An 8,784-nucleotide genomic window follows, 5' to 3' on the forward strand; every position below is an offset into this window, starting at 1 on the left:
CCTTCTCCACCACCTCCTCGCCCCTCTGATTCTCCACCCGAGGACATAGGTGGTTTCCATAATCTTATGGACAGAGCCGTGGTACGTTTTCACCTTCCAACATCTGTCTCCCAGTCGGAATGTTTCCTACATGATTTTAAGGAGCAATCACGGAAGTCAGTACGGTCCATTCCGATTATTGATTTCATATGGAGCGATGGTACAAAGATTATGCAAAACCCGGCTACGGTTCCTCCAGTTCCGCAAAACATGGACAAGCAATACAAGGCAACCCAAGATTCTCCGGCATGCCTTACTGGCCATCCAAAGCCTGACTCAGTGATCTCACAGGCTGCTCAAAGGCACTCCAAAAACCCATCGATGCCTATCTCTACTCCTCCAGACAAGGAAGGACGGAGATTGGACAATATAGGCAGAAGATTCTCCTCCATGTCAGCAATCACTGTCAGGGCAGCAAATTCTTTGGCAATTCTAGGTCGATATGACTGCCAAATGTGGTCCGACATGCAACCTTTCCTGGACCTCATCCCTGAAAATAAACAAGCAGAGGCACGGAAGATCCTCCAAGAGGGTGAGCGTACGTCGGAAGAAATTATCGACTGCGCTCTTGACATAGCCTCTACTGGTTTTCGTCAACTAGCGGGTGCCGCGGTCTTACGACGGCAAGGTTGGCTCAAGGCCACATCTTTTAGGCCAGAAGTGCAGTCCCGAGTCCTAGACATGCCCTACGATGGCGAATCTCTATTTGGCAAACATGTAGATGACGCGCTCCAAGCCATCAAGACCGACACTGACACTGCAAAGTCCCTGGGTACCCTGCAGTATCGGAAACAGCCCTTTCGGGGGGCTAGAGGAAGAGGTTTCACCTCATTTCGAGGTTCCTTCCACAGACAATACCAGCAATCCCAGTACAGGCCTTCATACCACCAACAGTACAGGCAATCATCGACTGCTTCCTATACCAGGCAAGGAGGTAAACGAAGACAGGGTTCGCAATCCAGGGATCAACCCAGAAAACAATGATCTTCTACAGGCACCGGCTATGCTCCCCCAATGCCCACAACATCAGCAAATAGGAGCAAATATTTCCAACTTTATCCAAGAGTGGAAGAAAATAACATCAGACAGATGGGTGCTGGATATAGTGACAAGAGGTCACACCCTGGAATTCATACAAAAGCCACCGCTTCATCCACCAACATCAGGCAGATCTCTCCATCTTCGTCTGCTTCAAGGGGAAGTATTCAACCTTCTTGCCAAAGGAGCTATAGAGGCAGTTCCTGTGCAACAACGGGATCTCGGATTCTACTCCCGTTTTTTCCTCATAAGGAAGAATTCAGGGGAATGGCGTCCTATACTAGACCTCAGGAAACTCAACAAGTTCCTTCGGAAGCAATCTTTCCGGATGATCACACTGTCAGATATCTTGCACCTCCTGAATCCTGGAGATTTTATGACAACTCTAGATCTCCAGGACGCCTACTTCCACATACCAATACACCGAAAACATCGCAAATATCTCTGCTTTACAGTAGCCTGTGTCCATTATCAGTTCAGAGTCCTACCATTTGGTCTCAGATCAGCTCCAAGAATCTTCACGAAATGCCTTGCCCCGGTCGCAGCCTTCCTCAGAAGCAAGGGTTGCCAGGTGTTCCCATACCTGGACGACTGGCTCATAAAAGCTCCGTCATCTCTACTAGCTTCCAAAGCGACAAACGCCTGCCTAAAACTATTCCACAGTTTGGGTCTAACAGTGAACCTACAGAAGTCAGTCGTGTTTCCCTCATGCAGGAGAGTTTTCCTAGGAGCAGAATAAGACACTATCCAAAACAAGGCATATCTCACTCTAGCAAGGCAGCAGAAGCTGACCCACTTAGCTGTCAGAATCTCCGCAAAAGAGTTTGTTTCAGTACGACTGTTCAAATCGCTCCTGGGCATGATTTCCTCAGCCATAGTCCTAGTACGGCTAGCAAGACTCAAGATGAGGCCGCTGCAAGAAGAACTGCAACTTCAATGGACCCAGTCGCAAGGATCCTTCGACGACTAAATAACTATCACACTAAAGATTCGGCAGGCGTTAGAATGGTGGTCTCACACCAACCACCTCTCCCAAGGTCTTACTTTTCTAGCACCAATAACAGACTTTGCCTTCACCACGGACGCCTCCTTGGAAGGATGGGGAGGCCACTTACAGGACATGCGCATTCAAGGCAGATGGTCCAAGCTCCAAAAAGAGATGCACATAAATCTGTTAGAGCTGAAAGCGATTCATCTCACGCTCAAAGCTTTTCTGCCACGCATTGCAGGATCATCAGTGTTAGAACGGACAACACAACAAGTATGTTTTACATCAACAAGCAGGGAGGAACAAGATCCCTCTCCCTCTCAAGAGAAGCTCAGTGTCTTTGGAACTGGCTCACACTGAACAACGTCCACCTCAGGGCGGAGCATCTGGCTGGGGTCAACAGATCTCTAGCGGACTCTCTCAGCAGGACGGACGACAACTGCCACGAGTGGGAACTCAACCAGAACATACTCGAGGGCATTTTCCAACGATGGGGTCGGCCGATCCTAGACTTGTTTGTGTGAGAAAGTAGCCTCTTTCTAGCCTTGTTACCCCCACTTTTGGCCTGTTTGTGAGTGTATGTCAGGGTGTTTTCACTGTCTCACTGGGATCCTGCTAGCCAGGGCCCAGTGCTCATAGTGAAAACCTTATGTTTTCAGTATGTTTGTTATGTGTCACTGGGACCCTGCTAGTCAGGACCCCAGTGCTCATAAGTTTGTGGCCTATATGTATGTGTTCCCTGTGTGGTGCCTAACTGTCTCACTGAGGCTCTGCTAATCAGAACCTCAGTGGTTATGCTCTCTCATTTCTTTCTAAATTGTCACTAACAGGCTAGTGACCAATTTTACCAATTGACATTGGCTTACTGGAACACCCTCATAATTCCCTAGTATATGGTACTGAGGTACCCAGAGTATTGGGGTTCCAGGAGATCCATATGGGCTGCAGTATTTCTTTTGCCACCCATAGGGAGCTCTGACAATTCTTACACAGGCCTGCCACTGCAGCCTGAGTGAAATAACGTCCACGTTATTTCACAGCCATTTTACACTGCACTTAAGTAACTTATAAGTCACCTATATGTCTAACCTTTACCTGGTAAAGGTTAGGTGCAAAGTTACTTAGTGTGAGGGCACCCTGGCACTAGCCAAGGTGCCCCCACATTGTTCAGGGCCAATTCCCTGCACTTTGTGAGTGCGGGGACACCATTACACGCGTGCACTACATATAGGTCACTACCTATGTGTAGCTTCACAATGGTAACTCCGAATATGGCCATGTAACATGTCTAAGATCATGGAATTGCCCCCTCTATGCCATCCTGGCATTGTTGGCACAATCCCATGATCCCAGTGGTCTGTAGCACAGACCCTGGTACTGCCAAACTGCCTTTCCTGGGGTTTCACTGCAGCTGCTGCTGCTGCCAACCCCTCAGACAGGTTTCTGCCCTCCTGGGGTCAAGCCAGGCTTGTCCCAGGATGGCAGAACAAAGGACTTCCTCTGAGAGAGGGTGTTACACCCTCTCCCTTTGGAAAATGGTGTGAAGGCAGGGGAGGAGTAGCCTCCCCCAGCCTCTGGAAATGCTTTCTTGGGCACAGATGTGCCCAATTCCGCATAAGCCAGTCTACACTGGTTCAGGGGACCCCTTAGCCCTGCTCTGGCGCGAAACTGGACAAAAGAAAGGGGAGTGACCACTCCCCTGACCTGCACCTCCCCTGGGAGGTGTCCAGAGCTCCTCCAGTGTGCTCCAGACCTCTGCCATCTTGGAAACAGAGGTGCTGCTGGCACACTGGACTGCTCTGAGTGGCCAGTGCCACCAGGTGACGTCAGAGACTCCTTGTGATAGGCTCCTTCAGGTGTTGCTAGCCTAGCCTCTCTCCTAAGTAGCCAAACCCTCTTTTCTGGCTATTTAGGGTCTCTGTCTCTGGGGAAACTTTAGATAACGAATGCAAGAGCTCATCAGAGTTCCTCTGCATCTCTCTCTTCACCTTCTGCCAAGGAATCGACTGCTGACCGCGCTGGAAGCCTGCAACACTGCAACAGAGTAGCAAAGACGACTACTGCAACTCTGTAACGCTGATCCTGCCGCCTTCTCGACTGTTTTCCTGGTGGTGCATGCTGTGGGGGTAGTCTGCCTCCTCTCTGCACTAGAAGCTCCGAAGAAATCTCCCGTGGGTCGACAGAATCTTCCCCCTGCAACCGCAGGCACCAAAAAGCTGCATTACCGGTCCCTTGGGTCTCCTCTCAGCACGACGAACGAGGTCCCTCGAATACAGCAACTCTGTCCAAGTGACTCCCACAGTCCAGTGACTCTTCAGTCCAAGTTTGGTGGAGGTAAGTCCTTGCCTCACCTCGCTAGACTGCATTGCTGGGAATCGCGACTTTTGCAGCTACTCCGGCCCCTGTGCACTTCCGGCGGAAATCCTTTGTGCACAGCCAAGCCTGGGTCCACGGCACTCTAACCTGCATTGCACGACTTTCTAAGTTGGTCTCCGGCGACGTGGGACTCCTTTGTGAAACTTCGGGTGAGCACTGTTTCACGCATCCTAGTAGTGCCGGTTTCTGGCACTTCTCCGGGTGCTACCTGCTGCTAAGAGGGCTCCTTTTCTTGCTCGACGTCCCCTCTACCTCCTGGTCCAATTTGCGACCTCCTGGTCCCTCCTGGGCCACAGCAGCTTCCAAAAACGCTAACCGCACGATTTGCAGCTAGCAAGGCTTGTTGGCTTTCTTTCGGCGGGAAAACACTTCTGCACGGCTCTCCACGGCGAGAGGGATCCGTCCACCAAAGAGGAAGTCTCTAGCCCTTTTCGTTCCTGCAGAAACCTCAGCTTCTTCTGTCCAGTAGAAGCTTCTTTGCATCCACAGCTGGCATTTCCTGGGCATATGCCCATCTCCGACTTGCTTGTGACTTTTGGACTTGGTCCCCTTGTTCCACAGGTACCCTAGATTGGAAATCCATCGTTGTTGCATTGTTGGTTTGTGTCTTTCCTGCATTATTCCTCTAACACGACTTCTTTGTCCTTAGGGGAACTTTAGTGCACTTTGCACTCACTTTTCAGGGTCTTGGGGAGGGTTATTTTTCTAACTCTCACTATTTTCTAATAGTCCCAGCGACCCTCTACAAGGTCACATAGGTTTGGGGTCCATTCGTGGTTCGCATTCCACTTTTGGAGTATATGGTTTGTGTTGCCCCTATCCCTATGTGTCCCCATTGCATCCTATTGTAACTATACATTGTTTGCACTGTTTTCTAAGACTATACTGCATATTTTTGGTATTGTGTACATATATCTTGTGTATATTTCCTATCCTCTCACTGAGGGTACACTCTAAGATACTTTGGCATATTTTCATAAAAATAAAGTACCTTTATTTTTAGTATAACTGTGTATTGTGTTTTCTTATGATATTGTGCAAGTGACACTTGTGGTACTGTAGTAGCTTCACTCGTCTCCTAGTTCAGCCTAAGCTGCTCTGCTAAGCTACCATTATCTATCAGCCTAAGCTGCTAGACACCCTATACACTAATAAGGGATAACTGGGCATGGTGCAAGGTGCAAGTACCCCTTGGTACTCACTACAAGCCAGTCCAGCCTCCTACAGTTTGCCACCAATCTGAACGCCAAATGCCAGTTTTACGCCAGTCGATACCCACTCCCGAGGTCGTGGGGAAATGCTCTTTTGATGAGATGGTCCGGGATCTTTGCATATGCTTTTCCCCCCATTCCACTGATTACCAGGCTCCTCAGGAAAATGAAGGCCGAATGCTGCAGGATCATTCTTATAGCCCCCAAGTGGCCCAGGCAGTACTGGTACACAGAGCTCCTACTCCGGTCAGTAGCCAATCCAGTCCGCCTGCCTTGCAACCATAATCTTCTAACGAAGAATCAGGGTCTCATCCTACGTCCGGACCCAACTTCACTACAATTGCATGCTTGGCTCCTGAGTACAGAGAGTTTCACGATATGAACATTGATCAAGAATGTAGACTTATATTATCTAATGCACGAGCAGAGAGCACAAACAAGACATACAAACTCAAGTGGAAGAGATTCTGTGTTTGGTGCTCTCAGAACAATTTTCACCCATTTCAAATTAACCCTGAGCAAATTCTTTCTTACCTGTTCTCTCTCTCCGAAGCTGGTCTTTCCTATGCATCAGTCAAGATTCACCTAGCAGCTATAGCCTCTTACAGGCAATCGGCTGACATGCCATCTATCGGCTCATCCACAGTTATCAAACAGTTTATGAAAGGGATTTTCCGCACTTTTCCTCCGGTGCGATTACCTCCGCCAGAGTGGCATCTTAATATTGTCCTTTCCCAGCTCATGAAAGCTTCTTTTGAGCCCATTCATAGGGCGGAGCTCAAGTACATCACTTGGAAAGTGGCAACCTTACTCGCTCTCACCTCTACCAGGAGAGTCAGTGATATACAGGCTTTCACTACTAAGGAACCCTTCTTTGTTTTCTCTGAAGACTTCGTTATGCTCCGAACCAATCCCAAATACATCCCCAAGGTTCCATCTTCGTTCCACCTCAATGAACCCGTTATTCTACTAACCTTTTTTCCAAACCCTACTACGATCGCAGAAAAAACTCTCCACTCTTTGGACATCAAACAATGCCTAAAAGTTTATCTTCAAAGTACCAAACACGTCAGAAAATCAGACCAACTCCTAGTATCTTATTCCCTTGGACGACAGGGAACAGGAGTAACCAAGGCCACTATAGCCCGATGGATTTCTTCGACAATCCAGTTTTGTCACACCAAGGCAGGAAGACCGTTGACTAGGCGCCCGAGAGCCCACTCCACAAGAGCAGTCTCCACATCGGCTGCTTTGTTTCAAGGTATTGCCCTTGATAAAATATGCCAGGCTGCGACATGGAAAACTACGCACTCCTTTACGCAGCACTATTGTTTGGAGTCATCACAAAGAACCGACTCTCTAGTAGGACAAGCTGTTCTACGCCATCTCTTTCATTAAGGTGAGACCTTTCCTTAGTTATAGACAAATGGTTTTAAACGCAAATAACCATGTTTTCTATTATGCTTCCATATGAATATGTAATGTGTATGTATATATATATGTTCGATGGCATGTGTAGCTGCAGAAACACATGCTGTGCACAGTCCGCCGTCTGGTGTTGGGCTCGGAGTGTTACAAGTTGTTTTCCTTCGAAGAAGTCTTTTCGAGTCACGAGGCCGAGGGACTCCTCCCCTTTCGGTTCCATTGCGCATGGGCGTCGACTCCATCTTAGATTGTTTTTTTCCCGTCCATCGGGTTCGGACGTGTTCCTTTTCGCTCCGAGTTTCGGGTCGGAAAGTTAGTTAGAATCTCGGAAAAAACGTCGGTATTGTTGCGTTCGGTATCTGGTTAGTTAGAACAAATCGACACCGAATCTTGAAGAGCTCCGGTGACCCTTCGGGGTAATTTCAATCCCCCGTCGGGGCCTGGTCGGCCCGACCGCGTGCGACTTCAAGACTGATGGAACGGACCCCATTCCGATTCTGTCCAAAATGCCATAACAAATATCCGTATACGGATCAGCATCTGGTCTGTAACTTGTGCTTGTCCCCCGAGCACAAGGAGGATACGTGTGAAGCCTGTCGGGCGTTTCGGTCGAGGAAAACGCTGAGAGACCGAAGAGCCAGGAGATTACAAATGGCATCCACGCCGACGGGTCAACAACAGTTCGAGGAGGAAGAAGAAACTTTCTCCATCCACGAGTCGGATTCGGAAGAACTCGACGCCGAAGAAACAACAACCGTGAGTAAGACGTCGAAAATAAGGACTCACGAAAAGTCCACAAAAGCCCAGGGGAGGCCACCGCCAACAGGCCATGGCTCAACCCAAAGACTAGGTGACCGACCCAAGGCACCAAAAAAGGGCATGCTGGTGTCGAAGTCATCCGACTCCGGTCGTGATACCGCCACTCAGCAACCTCGGAGCCGAGAGAGCGGCTCTGAGAAAATTCAGCACCGAGAAAGCGGCACCGAAGAGATTCGGCACCGAGACACCGCGCCGAAACCTAAGAAAATTTATTCGGAGCCCAAAAAGACTTCCAAAAAGATTTTGGTGCCGAAACATCCAGCCTCGGAGCCGAAAACCAGTTCCTATACAGAGGAACAAGGGTTAACCACCCAATTACACAGATTTGGAGAAGAGCTTCAAGCTGGAGAGCCTGACTACACACAGAGAAGGCTTCATATTCATGAGGATACAGAGAAGATAACAACTCTTCCCCCCAATCAAGATTAAAAGGAAGCTTGCTTTTCAACAAGACAAGCAACCACAGGCAAAGGTTGCAAAGAAAACAACCCTGCCACCTTCTCCACCACTATCAACACATGCATCACCAGAGGCAACTCCACCACTAGTGCACTCACCAGCTCATACCACAATGAGTCAGGATGATCCCGATGCATGGGACCTCTACGATGCACCAGTGTCTGACAATAGCCCAGACTCTTATCCGACAAAACCGTCACCACCTGAGGACAGTACATCCTATACACAGGTGGTCGCAAGGGCAGCCGAGTTTCATAATGTCTCCTTACATTCGGAACCAATTGAGGATGACTTTCTCTTTAACACCCTATCCTCCATCCATAGCCAGTATCAAAGCCTTCCTATGCTCCCAGGAATGCTAAGACATTCAAAGCAAATATTTCAGGATCCAGTTAAAAGCAGAGCCATAACTCCAAGGGTGGAGAAAAA

Source organism: Pleurodeles waltl, chromosome 12 (assembly GCF_031143425.1).
Source record: "Pleurodeles waltl isolate 20211129_DDA chromosome 12, aPleWal1.hap1.20221129, whole genome shotgun sequence".
Lineage (NCBI taxonomy): Eukaryota > Metazoa > Chordata > Amphibia > Caudata > Salamandridae > Pleurodeles > Pleurodeles waltl.